The 17,019-nt window shown below is 34.4% G+C and overlaps 1 protein-coding gene across 1 annotated transcript in view; it reads left to right on the top strand.

Moving 5' to 3' along the window:
- Nucleotides 1-17,019, top strand: part of LOC132704817 (paired mesoderm homeobox protein 2B-like) — an 85,402-nt gene that overhangs the window by 42,811 nt on the left and 25,572 nt on the right. The window lies entirely within an intron of this gene.

The raw sequence follows: 17,019 nt of genomic DNA, 5'->3' as shown, positions 1-17,019 counted from the left end.
CTCTGGTAGCTGTTAATTTGTCCGATGAACTTCTAAGGATTTTCTTGGCCTTTTCCCTCGCCATGTCTTCTCGCTATTGCCGAGATTTTATTTTTATCATTTTTTTGATGGCTGATTGGGCAATGAGTCTAGCCACCCGAGCCGTGCAAGCGTCACTTTAATGCCTGATGACAATCCAAAACTTTTTGAATGTTATTTTGCTGGATCTTTTACTCCCACCAAGCAATTTGTTATTTTTTACCAGTGTGCCGAGGAAGCAAATTTTGCGTGTGAAGCTCTCATGACCCTGAGGATACCTTGGGAAAAGTCTTATAGAATCGGAGGCCATCAAGAATATTCCTGTCCCAAGATCCCAAGTTCTGTTTACAAAACATTTGTTAAGCAAGTAGCTGCATGTAGAAGGTGTCGTAGTTCCTAAACAATCGAATCTAATCCAGCGGAAAAAAAGCAACCCACTAACCGAATTTCCTGGATACTTTTAGTAACATCTTGGGCACGACTTTTTATTTGAATGGATAACAACCAATGTAACCCAAAACAATTTTTAGATTAGTAGATTTAATTTGTAATATTTCGAAAATAGATTATTGTGCGTCGGTGTGGAACTATGGATTGCCCATTTTCGTAACAGTCCGTGCCTTTTCACATTTAACTAGTTTGCAAACTACCAGTCCGTCGCAAAGGTTGCCACGTTCGGTACAAGTTTATACCGTCAAATCCTTATTAGTTGCGAAGTTCATAAAATTGTATACAGTAAATTAAACTCCGTTCGAAATGGAAAATGAAGTCCTAGAGTTGGCCATATGGAGTGAACGACATTTATCAGGAAATCGCCGGAGCGAGATAACAAATGAATAGTGTTTAGCGGATCATAAACGCGGCACTGGATTTCGGTTTTAGACGCTTTGACGTTGAGAAAAAAAAGGAATTCCGTTAACCACCCGTACAGACAATGGCGAGATCATTTTTAATTTGCACTGATAATAGGAAAATATAAGCCAATAAAATACTTTTTGGACCAATTAATTTATTAATGAGATATTAAAAAATATAAAAGGCACCCGGTGAGAGGTTAGTACCCCGTCGTGTCAGTGCTCGTATTAACTTGAGGCTGTGTTCTGTTTATAAACATCGCGTTGTAGATTCGAAGAAGAAGGAAGAAGTTTACAAATTCATGTTTATCAAACAGACAAGAGAATAAGTATGTCTCGGTTGAGATACGGACAAGACACATAAAAAATTCAGCATCTACAGGGCGTCCTAATAATAATATACTGTCTTTATTAAAAATCAAAATATTATGCTATACGTTGTAATACAAGAGTGGCGATATTCGCAAATGCGCTCTTCCATGTAAGCACAATAATCAAGACAACAGCAAAGACCGTAATTGTCAACACACCCTATTTACAAAACTTCTCGATTCCTCCTGCGTCGGTTTTTGTTGAGTCGAACTTGTTGATGTTTTAGTCAATTTCTGAAGAAGCCAAAACGAAACGTCAGCAAGTTCGACTATATATCATATATACAACAAATAGAAACTTTTGCTATATACTGGTCGGGCCTAATAAACAAAATTAACGCTTTTTTGAAGGACTTTTTTGTGGGGAGGGACGTTATAGCATAAGGTATTTCATTAAATATATTACTTGGGTTATAGCTAAAAGATCTGTGGACAGTTACCTAGAAACGCAATATCTCAAACAATGGCGGATATCTCGATTATTTCCTCTGCAAAGTTTATCAAACAAGTATGGAGTTTAGTAAAAAAACAGAACTGGTCAGATGAACTTTATAATGGTCCTTTAGTTTCACCCGACCCGAATTAGAGAGGCACTTGGAAATATGGTCATACTTTCTGAGATTATAACTAAAACGAATACAAGCATTCTGAAGTCGTTCGAAGTCTCTCCTTATTTCGATTTTATATTGATTGCCACAGAGTTCAATTTTGACTACCTTACTGAGAAAATGTTTATGAATATACAATGTCCTCAACTTATAAGAGGTGTTTTTTTTCGATGTATAGAACTTTAAGCTGCAATAAAACAACGATAATCTTGTGGCATTACATTTAGTCGTATTCTGATACATTCACGACTATGCACTTAGTTTTTTTTTAATATTAATATTCAGGCCTAATCTTGTGCCTTTCATTTACCTGATTCAATAGTTCCTGTAGATCGTTTGCATTATCCGCGATTAAAGCAGTATCTTCTACGTGGTTAATGGGTCTCCCGCTGATTTTAATGTCCATACCGAAACCCATTTTTCTGAGTAGGACAGCATCGGTGATAAAATGCAGTCCTGTCTAACTGATCCGTTGTTGACAAGTCGCTCAATCGGATATCTGCTTTCTGATTCCAGTATAAATTGCTAATTAACTGCATCTAGCTCCAAATCCTTTAGGAAAGATATCAGAATATCGGGTTTATATTATTGAAAACCTTTTCATAATCGACAAAGCAAATGAAAACATCTTTTCTCTAGTCCTGAGAATTTTAAACCCGAACTGACAGTTACTACTAGCTTATTCGCATTTTTTATACAGCGTATTATCCTAAATTCGCACCAAGAGCTTCAAGTAATGGCTCAGTAGACTGATTGGACGGTAATCTTTGCATGATTTTGTAGTGCTTGATTTTCGTAGAGTAATGAAAGTAGAACGAAACCACTTTTCTGGAAGATGTCCACCATCATAAATGTTGTTAAAGAATTTAGAAATTATTTGTATATTCTGTTCATCAATAAATTGGAACATGTCGAAAACATATTATCTGGACCTAGGAATTTGCTATTCTTCATAAGCTTTACCGCATGTATGATTCCACTTTCCAATATACTTGATCCGGTGAGCTCTTCTAGGTTGTTTGGTTTGGTGTGATTAAAAATGTTAGTTGCTTATGCTTTCTAGATTTCCGATATTCAGTCTACATTTGCTACTATTTTATTATTGTCATCTCTAATAGCCTGTACTGGATTTTTCTGGTAGATCCCAGAAATTTCTATAACTTTTTTATTTAGGCTGAAAGTAGTATTAAGGCGGTTGAAATGTTCAGCTTCTTCACATCGTTCAGTAAGCCATTTTTTTTTGCAACTCTGATTTCATTTCTGATTCTTCTGTGTAGCTTTCTATATTTGTTACTATCTTTCCGAATTTTGTATTTTCTTCGTTCTTCCATTAGATCTTATTCTGGTAATCCATTCGCTCTTTGTTGTGATGTTTGGCATTCTGGGCAAACTTTTCAAAACCGTTTTTTATATTATACCAACATTCTTCGACATCATTGGTCGAAGTTAAAGTGTCGAGTTGATCACTGTAATGTTGAGCGTGTATTTATTCTGAATATCATTATTTTGGAACAGTTTTATGTCGAATCTTTTTTTTTATGTTTTCTTCTAGCTTTAGCAAGCTGTACCGAGATATTGCCCCCAACTAAGATGTGATCGTCTTTTTCGTTCATTTGAATTTGCTAGTACTATTACTGGCAAATTTAATTTTGGATTATTTTGTGATACATATTTGATGTAAATCGCTATCAGTATAATTGGTTTTGGTCAATATGGTTAATATTACATGAATGGACTATGTTAGTGTCATCCGCAAACGTTTGAATCTTACTAGTGATAATCTAGTCAAGTCTCTGGGGTGCACCAAAACCAATGCTACAAAAATCAGACGCGTTATTATCCAAAAGATAGGAATGCAAAAGAAGTTTGACCAAAACCATAGTAATATAACGGTGTAGAAAAGGTCGTCATCCAAGGTAAAAAATGGCTTAGACAAATCCAATTGCACCAGAACATCTCATATCCCTATCCAATTCTGGATATATAACTTTAAGTAGAGGGTTGACCAAGCAGAGTTTCCATTGAGAGCCAAAATAAGAAGTTTCAATCCAACAAGTAATAATATGTGTTATACGTTTTAAGATCACCGGTAAGCAAAATTTTAACATGAAAGCGGATATCCCGTCACTGCGACGTGCATTCGGTTTTAATTGAAGAACGGTTTCTTTAAATTTAGTTTTCGACGGCTATTTGTGTACCCGACAAGCATTTTTCTTAATCGCCGTATAGAAAAATGACATTAATTCACCAATTATTCATACTCCCTTTTCTCACTATTTTGAATTGTAATGGATTTTGCTAACGATTGCGAAAAAAAGTTTTGTGATGACTACATTTATAAAATCAAATACAGCGGGCGCCGTTCATGTGTGCCAATGTTTTGTAGCCCGGACATGGTAGATTTAGTTCCTGTGCATTTCACGTTTAACTATCGTACTCGATAATGCGCATTCGTGTTTGCTCGCCTGGACACACGCACAACGGTAAGTGTTAAAGAGTAAGTGCGTCGGCTCATAAAAATCTACACAGGAGTAAATTAAATCCTGCTTATCGCGAACACATGTTACAATAACATGACGTGTATTTTTTACGTATAGGGTGGCTGACGTACGCAAGTGGCTTAATAGTGCGCAGAAACGATGGCTGTGGCGCTGCAGCGACAAGGCTAATGAATATTAAATCAACCCCCGGTTTTGGGGCTTGCTTCGGAAGCAGTCAATCGAAAAGGAAATAATACACGGGGACATCGGGGATGTACGGTGTTGTACGGACGGGGTGCCGTTTCGGCGTGAACTTGCACAAAGAGACCGGCAAACATAATTGAATTGTGTTTGAGGAGAGGGCGGCTTATGGGGAGGTTATATATTGTGCGTCGGTAACAAGTGTTGTTGGCCAAACGATCTCGTTTGCGACCTTTGACAGGTCTCTGTTTGCTGAACAGTATTTGAGTATTGGAGTTTTCGAACTCCAGCTTCAGAAATTCAAGCCATAAAGATGCGTGTTAATTTTGTGGTAGGCCTTATATCCTACTTTTGTGAGAGTGACTTAAGCCTTCCAGTACGATGCATTTTTTCATCTATCAATAAACTTTTCTCTTGGGCTTTCCGATATTTTTCTTTGGAAATATCGTGATTTTCTTCAACTTTTAGTCCTTGAATCGCTATCTTCATCTCTTTCCGATGTTCTCTTCTTTCTGTCTAGATTCGATAAAAGCTTTTTTTCTCTGGTTGGGGGTTAATTACACGTAGTTCCCTTCTATTTTCTGAAAAAAAAAATTGACGTTTCTATTCCAAACATTAAATAAAAAAATGAGAAATGATCACCGGTTACAATTTTTTGTTGATGTTTTTTTCAATGGAATGCCACATACATAGATTTTAGATTATTAAATATTCTTAAAGGTCTTTTTCTTTGATTTTAAATACATGCATAGACATTTCATATTGGGAGTTTCTTCAACTTTTAGTCCTTGAATCGCTATCTTCATCTCTTTCCAATATTTTCTTCTTTCTGGCTAGGCCGGCTGTTTGTTGAAATTTTTGCTAGATTCGATAAAAGGTTTTGTTGTCTGGAACATGCATTCGGGGGTTAATTACACGCAGTTCCCTTTTAGCCAATTTATCCCCATTATTTGCTTTAAGAAGTGTTTCCAAAATTAATTGTTTTTCTTGTTTATAATAAAAAGAACATACGTTTGGCTAAATCTGTAACTGGTAACTGCCACTGTCAGTTATAAATAAGTATTTTGTTTTTTGGTGACGACCTACTTTACAACAACCTAAGATATAAATTATAAATTCTAGAATATTATTTTATATTTAAATGTTACTTTCATGTTAAAAGCGCATATATCCCAAAAACTATTGGAATTGGGTGTTGGACATATTACACAAGAAATGTGAAGAAATTTTTGAGGGATTTTGTTAAGCGTCTAATACACATGGTCTTCCATTAAAAAAGATAAAACTTTTATCTGTGGGTTATTTCTGCAACATCCTGTATATATAAAAATATATCTGGCAAATAGCTTACTACTTTGAACAACTTTTGTATTTGTATTATAAATGATCAATCGTTGCAATTTTTTGTTGATGTTTTTTCAATGTTACTTTCTGTTTTTAGATTTTCTATTATTTTATATATATTCTTAAAGTTCTTTTTCTCTGATTTTGAATATATACATAGACATTTCATCTATAGTGTTGAATTCTATTTATGGAGCTATATAAAGAACAACATTTACAATAATAAGAAAAAATAAGACAGTCGATTGCTGATTTAAATAGGTATCTTACCATATTCACGAATCTATCTATAGAAAATTCAATTCAAAAACACTTTGAATTTTTATAAAATTTTTGAACCTTCCTCAGTATTCATTTCCATTGACCTTGCTGTGCTCTGAGTAACGTTTTATTTAAGAAATTAAACAGGAAATGTTATTAGATTATTGAGATTGCTTTTGTCATATATTATATCAGCGTTTATGAGACATATAATTTTAAAATATTTTAAGCCCTTATATTTCCAAAACTAATAGATGAAATGTCACAAATACATTTAAAATCAGAAAAAAGTTCTACAAAAATATATGTTAATATACACAATTTTTTCGAGTCAGAAATTCTTAAATAAAAATAAATAAATTGGTAGTAACTTTTTATGAGTTACTGTATGGTAGAGTGTAAAAATATACGGAAAAACTATGTATTATAAAAGATGCGGAAGAAAACATTTGAATTCAATTTGGATTTCGCTTCTCCTCATTTTTTTCCAAACAACTTTTTAATTTGATAAGTTATTTATACGCATGCGCCATTTGGGCAAGAAATAATATAACGGATCATTTTGGAATTTGCTGTTTGGGATTTAGCACAAATCAAATATTTGTTAATTATTTTAATTGGCAATTGAGTTTATTCTATTCTCCGAATAGTGTACAAAATATAGCTACTAATAAATCTCCGAAATTTTATGAAGTGCTGCTTCTTATGAGAATTACAAGCACAAATCAGGCTGGCAATTAAACAAAGTTTATTTTTGTAGCAAAATCATATTTATACATTTACAATCTAGTCCGGAAGATCTTAATATTTGAAAAAAATCGTTGAAATGATTTTTTTTTTGTTTAAAACATTTTCAAGGTTGTACCACCGGTGGTGCTGAAAGTCATCATATTGTTGTTGACTTTTGTACACTAGTTATGTTATCATTTGCAACAAAAACAAAATTTGCCATCATCCAGAAATGTATGGTTAATATACCGGATGTCTCTTTTAAAATAAAAAAGTTAGTTAACTTCTAACGAACGGCTACAGGCTACAGCTCCTTCTTGGAATATCTGTGGCTCTGCTATGCGCTGACTTTTCCTAGAATACCATTCGAATTTTACCTCAATGTTAGGTTGTAATCTGGGAATCTTACGATAATCTTCACCACTTCTGGAGGAACGTTCGCGTTGACCCATCTTAATTAGTACAAATTTAAGGAATTTATTAAATAAGAATCATAAAAAAATGGAAAAAGGGTGCCAAAAGGTCCTCAATAATTAACACATTAGTTGCGTTATAATTTCAAACAGACAAGCAACAAACAAGTTTTATCAGACGTACTCTCAGTTAATCCAAAAATAATTCATCAGAGCTTAAACGTCCGATGAAAGACAACAAATTAATCCCACGTGTTCCAATGTTAAAAAATAACAACTGCAACCCCTGTCGACATGGTAGGCCCTATTTAAACATGTATTGCCGTAAGGGCAAACAGTGTGGTTAGGAAGGCGTAAACTTCACACCCCTATAGCCGATTCCATCTGTCACTATTTAAGTTTGGGCTTTTTGCTGCCTAAGAATGGTATTTGCTCCCCATTCGAATACAGTTTTATTTTCAGCATTCTAGGTGAAGTTTTCTAGTTTTTGGCATTTCCAATTTCTAATACATTTAGATTTGCTCAAGAATAATTTTTCAAAAAAATGTAAAATGTAAATATTAGAAGTTTCTTGAGATTTCTTAATGTTGCTGGCTTTTTTAAAGAGCATTGAAACAAGGTTGTTAAATACTAAGTCTAAAATACCGTTTATTTTCTATTAATATTTTTAATATTTATATAAAAGGTAGTTATTTCAATTAAATTATGTCTCTTAACTTTCATTTAATTTTTCGGTACCTTGGCATTTTTATATTGCAAATTTTTGAAAAAGAGTAAAAATTAAATAAAACTATAACCTTCAAAAATAATTAGAAAAGTGATATTTTTGATAAAAAATATTGGTTATAACTGAAGTAGAATAGAAAAATAGAAAAAAAGAGAAATTATGTTTCGGTTATTGTCAAACTTTGAATTAAATAAAATTCGGCCAAATCCTAATATTTTTACGCAAGGAATATATATTCTACTGTGGATAATAATGATTGGATTATTGTGAACTGAAAATGAGAGCATATCCACCACCTTTACGCCACAGATAAAGTTTATAACGCCGAAATAATTCATTTGACATCTTCACAATGTGATTTATATATTGCATTCTCATTTTTTATCAAACCTTTTTGCCACCAAGTTGACAACATTAAGCTATTATTTAAAATATCCTATAATGTTTAGAATATTCACTTTTAAGCTGTGATTTTTTTAAATTTCAGTCATTCCCATCTTTTACTAATACCAATGTACTATATGTATACAATAAGTTTATATAATGTAATTGTAGGCCAAATAGCAATTCAAATTTACATTAAATTTATGATTACATAAAATTAAAACAAAACATGATTGTTAGTGAAGAGATATTATAAAATTGTATGAGACGTTTTAAACAATTTGAATTCTTGCTGAATTCAAGAGAAGAAAATATGGAATATACATTATGCATCTCAAAAGCTATTCGAGGTAGGTTTTCAGAAAATACAATTTTTAATGAATCGATCAGTAGAAACCATTGGAAATAATTCAAGTGAAAGTCGTAATAGAAAGTAGCCGAAAAGTTAAAAAATCAAATTCTTGATTATTATATTTTCCACATCACTTATCCTATTTGAATACATTTGCAGTGGTTTACCAGACAATTTGTGAGTGTTATACTACTTTTTATTTCAAGCTATATTTGGAAAATACCAAATACTATGCTAGGGATTCTGTGGGTGAGCATTGCACGCGGCGGTCTAACCTCCGTTCGCTCCCGACAGAAGTGGATTTAGTGTTTTTAGTGTCTAGTGAGTGTTTTAAGGTGTAATCGTCGTCGGCCACTCAGTTTTTCCTGTTCACGCCGGTATGGTGGCCGGATGGGCCCGGATGGTCCGCGGGGAGAGCGGGGGAGGCCGTTTTTTTTGTTATTGTTCAAAGTCCTATATTGGAAGCTGAGAATAAATGTTGGAAATAGCTTTTTTGTTAACTGTTGGTCTGTGACCAAAAGAAGAAATTCCTCGACGAATGTCGGTAATGGGCGAATGGCCATAGTAGTCTTGCCCAACTGTTTGTAAAGAGCAAAGAAGAAGAAGAAGAAATACTATGCTACTTTTTCGAACATGCGTCGTGTTTTACTGAAAATATTTTAACTCAACAGAGAAAAACAGAACGATACTATTAACCACCATTAACCTCCCTATTGATGAGCCCTATTTCTTCTCAATACTTACTCATGATGAGTTTGAGGAATAAATGGCTTAAAAGTGTACTCCACGGTTTCCTTTTTTATTCGGAAAAGGAATCCACCGATATTTTAAGCATGTTATAATAGTTTTATACTTACAATAAAGTCATGATATAATTGGAAGCCGTGGAAGAAACACGCTTGCTTTACACTGGGAACGATCTTCGTCAATTTATATCAAAATGTCGTTTAATAGTTCTACAACAATATTTTGTTGTTTTGGAACATTTTTTTTTATTCAAAACACTCCTTATTTAGTTGGAATAGTTAAGCCCTAGTCTAGAATTAAAAAAACAACTGCTGCCGTTATTTAACATTACTGTTAATTTTTTTTTGCTACCTAACCTCCAAAAAAAGTGCTAGGTCAGGTCTTGGCTAGCAAATAAAATATACGGGAAATTAAAATTGGTTGTGAATGACTTTAAAAAGGACAGTTGAAACATTAATATGATGCGATAAGTCTACAAGATAAATTTTTTGGTAACTCTAAGATTTCTAGCTATCAGAGAGAAATTTATCAGAGCTAATGTACGAGGTGTGTTCAAAAATTATGTGATTTTGTTATTCGGCAGGCTACATTCGATTTTCGATATATTTTTTTATGTTGGTACACATGTCCTTAACATATGTTCACAGTTTCAGCCAATTCGCAAGTTTACTTTTTTTTGTGATATAGAATCGTTAGACGTGTTTTGTGTGCTCGGCGATTTTCTGCTGTCAAAAAAAAATGAAACAAAGAATTGGCATAAAATTTTGTCTAAAAAATGAAATATAGTGCTACAAAACATTTGAAATATTGACAACGGCATATGGTGAATCTACTTTGAGCGAAAAAAAAAAAGGTTTATAAGTGGTACCAGATGGCTGAGAAAACGCCGATGACGAACCTCGCTCTAGACGCCCCGCAAACAAAAAGAAGTGAAACAAGTTGTGTTGAAAAATCGTCACTATCAGAAAAAGGACTGAAGCTCTATTGACTCGTGCCATGATTTTTTTCGAAATTTTGTTCATGAAAAGTGTAGCAGCAAAATTTGCTCGGAAACTGCTTAATTTTAAACAAAAGGAGAATCGCTCAAGAGCTGTTAAACGACGTCAATGATGATCCTGATTGTTCTAAAAGATCATAACTGGTGACGAATCTTGGGTGTATGGCTATGACGTCGAAACCAAAGCCCAATCGTCCCAGCGGAAGAACACAGAATCGGCAAGACCAAAACCAGTTACTTTTTATGTTCTTACTATGTTTCTTACTTTTTAATGTTCCCAAAATTCAAGAAACCCATAAAAGGAAGGAGGTTTGGAACGAATGAGGAGATAAAGAAAAAATCGCTGGAAGAACTCGAGGCTATACCAGAAAGTGATTCGAGGATTGGAAAAAACGTTGCCACGAGTGGGAGGGGGGGAGGAGGGATTAATTTCAATTAATAAAACTTTTTGATAACACTTAAAAGTCACTTTATCTTTTGAACACACCTTGTTCAGCTTTCGAATATAAGAATCCACTAGTTCCTTATTTGTACCAAAAGTTTGTAAAGTAATATTTGACACTTCTAAAATGAATTTCTACAGTAAGTTTGCAAAATTTGTTTTTTTACTTCATAATAAGGCTAATTATAACAATGTTTATAGCTATAATAATAATCTTGCTTTTGAATTTATTTTAATAGTTACCATTACTTCAATAATTAATTCATGAAGTAATTGTCAGTGTAAAAGTATTATCAAAAATTCCACAACATTATATTAAAATAAAAAAATACATGCTCTAATAATTGCAAACTAGGCTAAAAAAGTTTCAAGCGATTTTCGTCTTTTTCCATTCGACCCTCTCGTTAAACAACGTCTCCTCATTTGAGAAACAGTGACGGTCCGCCAATTTAACGGGCAAACACTTCACAGCGCCCTCCGTGTCTACTTTTCAGAATAATTCCGCCTAAATACAATAACAGTGGCATCTGGTAGCAGGGCCTGCGGTGTTTTCTTATTTCATATGCTTATTGCTGAACAAATAGTGCGAACGAGAAGGTATTTTTGAGGCGAGCATTAAATGCTGCTGTTTATTTTTCGTGACCCAACTTGCTCCCCGGGGAGCATCTGAGAAAATTTTTATGCGCGGCTAGTTTTTGTCAACGTAAAAGTTAGATAAAACGTTTTTTTCTCTAGTCGATTCAGGTATCTTCAGAAAGATACTTTAGACCAGAATTGTTAAAATGTGCAGGCGTATATCCGCTAACTTCCAATGGCACCCATTTAGTCCAATCAATTTTTTTGTTTTAAATAATATTTAATTAGTTTTCAGAACCCGGCATGAGTCAGTTAGCTGATTTGCATACAAAACCGAAAGAGCACACTGAAACAAGTTTATTGATTGATAACTATCACACAAAAGTACTTATGTTCTCAATGCTACATTTTGTTTTCAAATTGCCATGACAATGTTTCTTTGCAGTTGCAAACGCGACACCAAAAATGTCTTGGTGCGACCGGAGACCGTCAAATTCTTCTTCAATTCTTGTTTCTAATGTTCAATATCACGTAACGGGTGGTACACGTCACTTTTGAGTACTCCCCACAAACAAAAATTCACGAACTTGTAGCCCGAAGTGAGGTAGAGCGGCATCTTGTTGGAAATAGGGAATATCCGCTAACTCTGGGTTCTTATCAAGTTCACCCTATAAATATATAAGGAGTTCCAGATAATTACACAGGCGAGATTTTGATGTTTGAGAACTGTTTGCTAATTTGTATATTTTTGGGGGCCCTTTTCTCTCCCTTCTCTCACTTCATTTTTTTATAGCGCTCTAAATCTTAAAAATGTTATTATTTTATTAATATACATGCCTATGACATGAATCAGTTTGTTCCATGTTAGGGATGATTTGATGATTTGATTTTTATGAAATTCAATGACAACGCTGGATAATACTAGATTTCTCTGCAAAGCAACAGATTTGGTGCATAAGCGTCAATACAGCGTTGTAACCTGCTGCGCAGTTTGGTTGTATTGGTGTTCACAGCTGTTGTCTTCGTTGTTACGTATTCCTAGTGTTCTATACGTACATATATGAATAGAAGACATTGTTTGGACAATCCAAATAACTTTTGATATATCTGTGGTAGTTATGTCGTAGTAGAGGCAAACTATAACTTCTTTTGTGAAAAATGCATACCACACTTATTTTGGTGTAAAATTGGCGACCAAGACAAGTCCTGGACTCCTCATACTGGTTGTTCCGTTTACGATGAAGCATTAAGAAACTGGCAAAAAGTAGAAAGAAATGTTTAAGCTTTGGTGTTCCTATGGCATGGCGAGAGAGTGACGATATATCATAAGGAAGGAACAAATTATGATGACTCAGATGTCACATCAGATTTCAGAGAGCCCGAAATGTTTAACCAGAGCGAATTAAATGATTTAATGTGAGATTTGCACCTTTCAAAGGATGCATTCGAATTGTTAGAGCCCACACGTCATGACAAGCATTTACTGACACCTGGCATCACATCAAGCTTTTACCGGGATCATGAAAAAGAGTTATGTCAATATTTTACTCAGGAAGGATCGCTAGTGTATTGCCACAATATTCCTAATTTGAAAATTAGGAAATATTCCGTATATAAAAAAGAATGGCACCTGTTTATTGACTCAAGTAAGCGTAGTTTAATTGCGCAATGATAAGGAACTGGCCTCGGTACCTGTTGCACCTTCGGTACATTTAAAGAGACCTATGAAAATTTGGGATTTCTTTGGAAGAAAATACCCTACTAAGAACATCAGTCGATGTTTTGTGGTGACCTTAAAGTGCATGCTCCTAGGACAACAAGAGGGTTTTACAAAATTTCCATGCTTTATTTGTGAGTGGGATAGTCGAGAAAGAGATAGACGTTGCACTCAAAGCCTTATACCTAGTAGCAAAAATGTATTAAGATATTGCTTAGGTGACCCCAAAAAAGTTTTACTGCCTCCCTCTTCATATCAAACTTGGCTTGATGAAAAAGTTTGTTAAAGCCGTCGACAAAAATGTACAGTGTTTCAAATATTTGTGCCAGAAATTTAAAGCCATATCTGATGCCAAGATAAAAGAAGGCATGTTTGTTGTTTTTGGTTAGTTAAGTCTTTGTTTCGGTTATTCTGATTTGTTCTGATCTGATTCACGGATATTATGAATTAATTATTTCGTTAAGTATTAAGCATAATTTCCTCATCTCGAATCACTTCGAGAGATTTCAACTGAAAATTGACAAATATTTCTATTTTTAATTGTTTTTTTTTTTTTGCTGAAACTAGCACCAATAGTAACGAATTACTAATAATAAAATTAGTTCAGTCGTTTTTTATCAAACAAAATTGATTTGACTTAAAACATTTCTTAGTCTACCTCTGTCTATTTGATTTTGAGCTTTAGGGCGTTATGCATCTAAATATACAACTTTTATCCAATCCACCAATGCTATGGAGGTAGTGCTGTGTCTCACACCTAGACACATACAGGAGGGGTGGTTTTGATGGTAGATCTTATGTCTCCGCGACGTTGATATCATTTTCAGGTGAGGTAATGCAACATGGCGCTTGGAATAAGGTGACGACCTAGTTTCCACAATTTGAGGCGAGAATGGATTCCATCCCTACACCCGTACATGAGGCAAGCGTAATTAACAGCTACTCCGATGGTTCGAAGAGTAGAAAAGGATCAGGATGAGGAGATACTTCAAACTTGACATTATGGTAGCCAGAGAGGCACTTTTGGTAATTCATACACCACGTTTTCCGTCATAGCTAGCATTGGAATGTGACACGTCAGTCAACAATGTGGTTATCCTTAGTTTGTACTAAAGTACATGCGCTTTCAAATTGTAATCATGACACCGACTCCCTTGCTAGGAGGGCTGAGTGACAAAACTTTATAGGACTGATAGACTTTGTCTGTCTGGCTAGGTCATTAGAAAGCTGATAAATGAAAAATCCAGGAAACAATTCCCAAAACAATAGGATGAAACAGAAAATTCTTGGCGAGCATGACCGCTGGTATTCTTACCAGTCATTGTCATTCAACGATACCAATTCTAGTTGAGTTTGAGTGGCGTCCCTATGTGCTGGATGTGCAGGAGGACGACACAGTAGAACATATTCTGTGTGAATGTCCTAACTTCTCGTATAGGTGTGGTGCTATTCTTGGCCAACCATATCCATCCCCTAGGCTAACCAATGAGACGAGTTTTGGAGTTGTCATCGTATACCTGGGTCACTAGTCTTGTTGTAAAGATGAGTGTTCTGTCCAGGAGGAAGCGCAATGGGCTTGCTGAAGCTTAGGTGCTGTGGTGTAGGCTACCCTACTTTACTTACAGATACAGAGACCAATTCCATTCCCCATTTATCTCTATTAGTTAGTTGGGAAAATCCCATTGAATAAGGAGGCAGCCTGTATACGGTAGAACAGATAATACCGTACCTCGTTGGCCTAACTGAGACTACCCAGTATATGTAAACGTAGAATAACTTTTACCTTTTACTCAATAGAAATAACCTTCAAAAATTTACAGCTGAGAAAATTGAAAAGAATAAATAAATAATAAATTAGAAAATAACACACAAGATCCCTACATAGTTATGCAATAATTGAAATAAGAAGAGCTTAATAAAAACAAAATAATAATAATGAAAATCGTCATTGAAATAAGTACATATAGGAGAGTCAGTATATTAGTATTTGCAAGCGTTGTAAGTACTTGTATGTATTATATGTTTTAAAAGATCAATACTCAAAAGTTCCACTCTCTCGATGAAACTTGTCAGAATATTATCTTTTTGTTTTTCTAAGAATGATCTTGGTGGCCTGATTTCCATTCAACTAGACAAGCAGACCATACATTAATTGGGGTTGTATTAGAGACATGCAATAATTTCGGGTAAATTGTGGTGCATCGATTTTTGGTTTTGGCACATCTTCAATGTATTTTTTTAAATTAGTTGACTTAATTTAATAGGTAGTACCATTTAAATAGATATTAAGCTCTTAGTAATTAATGCAGCGAGTCGGAGTAGAAAAAAAAAAACAGGTTTTCTCAGTGGATATGATTAAAATTTGGTTGTTATACCACTGAAATATGCTAACCTGCTCTCTCTCGGCAGTTTCCTTTAATTCTCGTGTAATTTATAAATGAAATGATTCTAAAACGTTAGATAGAATCCAAAATTCGTTGATATCGTTGCACCACGAGAACAAAATTTATAGTTTTTCAGTTTATGAGGTCCCAAACATTTCTGTTGAATGTTTATGCTTTTTAAAATGTAAAACCCGCCATGCCGTCGAACATGGATACAACTAACTAACCGACTAAAGCACGCTTCTAACGAAGACTATGGCCGTTTGCCGAACCCTTGTAAAAAGCTCGTTAAAGCCACCCCCGAGCCACCCCCAATCAAGCTCGGCGGCTTCAGCTCGAGGGTCGAATACCGATGATTGTTAATTGTGTGCCAATAGAGCGGCGGCGGTCTAAAGGGGCGGCAGAATCACGGCACCGCCGCCCGCCGAATCAGACTCCGAAGACCGTCTGCAAGGCGATCCTTTGCAAATACCAATCAGGCAGCTAACCGAAAAAGAGTTATGTTAATTTGTTCGAATAAGTCCGAGCTTGTGGATCTTATAACAGATTTGAGCACTAAATTATTTGAGCCATAATTCAATGCCTAAACCGTACTTAGATTCAAATAAAAAAAATCACCAAAGAATAAACTACTTTTCAGGTTTTGTATTTAAATTATTTTCCTATACTTTATCAATTCCTCAAAATTACAAAGAAGTGAAATCAAATTTGCTTTTGTAAATTTAAGCAAAGTTGTTAATTAAGATTGATTGATTAGTAAGTATTTTCAATTTTGTTCCTTCACAGTTTGCAAAAACACTTGCGCAGCAGTGTTATTTTATTAAAAATTGATTTAATATATTATAATATAACTTTTTGCAGAATGATTTACCTCAACCTCTTCAAGAAGTTTATAACATTGCGATCCAAAAAATATAGTTCCAGCAAGACGGAGCTTTACCATCGAGAAGTTTGAGAGTTTTTAAATAATCTTTACCCACAGAAATAGATGGGTACATTTCTTGTTCTGGGGATATGTTAAACATCGTGTTTATATGCATGGAAAAAGGATTCTTGATGCGTGCAGGAGAATAACACTGTGTATGCTAAAGAAAATATACGAAAAAGACTAAACATGTGTATTCAAGTAGAAAGGCATATTTTACTACGTCATAATAGAAATTAAAAATAAGACAAGTTCAGTTAAACCCTGTAATGGGTATTTAATATTATTTACTTTTTCTGCGAATTTATAATTTCGCCGTTATTTTCACCAAAATTGCTGAAAATATAAAATAAATCGCAGAGTATTAAGATTCAGTAGGCATACAATGAAAGTTGTACGTTTTTGTAAGCTCTTTCAGAAAAAATAATTGCTATTTGAGAAAATCAAGATTTAATAGAGATTTCTCAATTTAAAATGGTCCAAATATAT

Source organism: Cylas formicarius, unplaced genomic scaffold, assembly GCF_029955315.1.
Source record: "Cylas formicarius isolate icCylForm1 unplaced genomic scaffold, icCylForm1.1 PGA_scaffold_7__23_contigs__length_41026272, whole genome shotgun sequence".
Taxonomy (NCBI): Eukaryota; Metazoa; Arthropoda; class Insecta; order Coleoptera; family Brentidae; genus Cylas; species Cylas formicarius.
The sequence above is the reverse complement of the archived record's forward strand: the minus strand, read 5'-3'. Positions and strand labels throughout refer to the sequence as shown.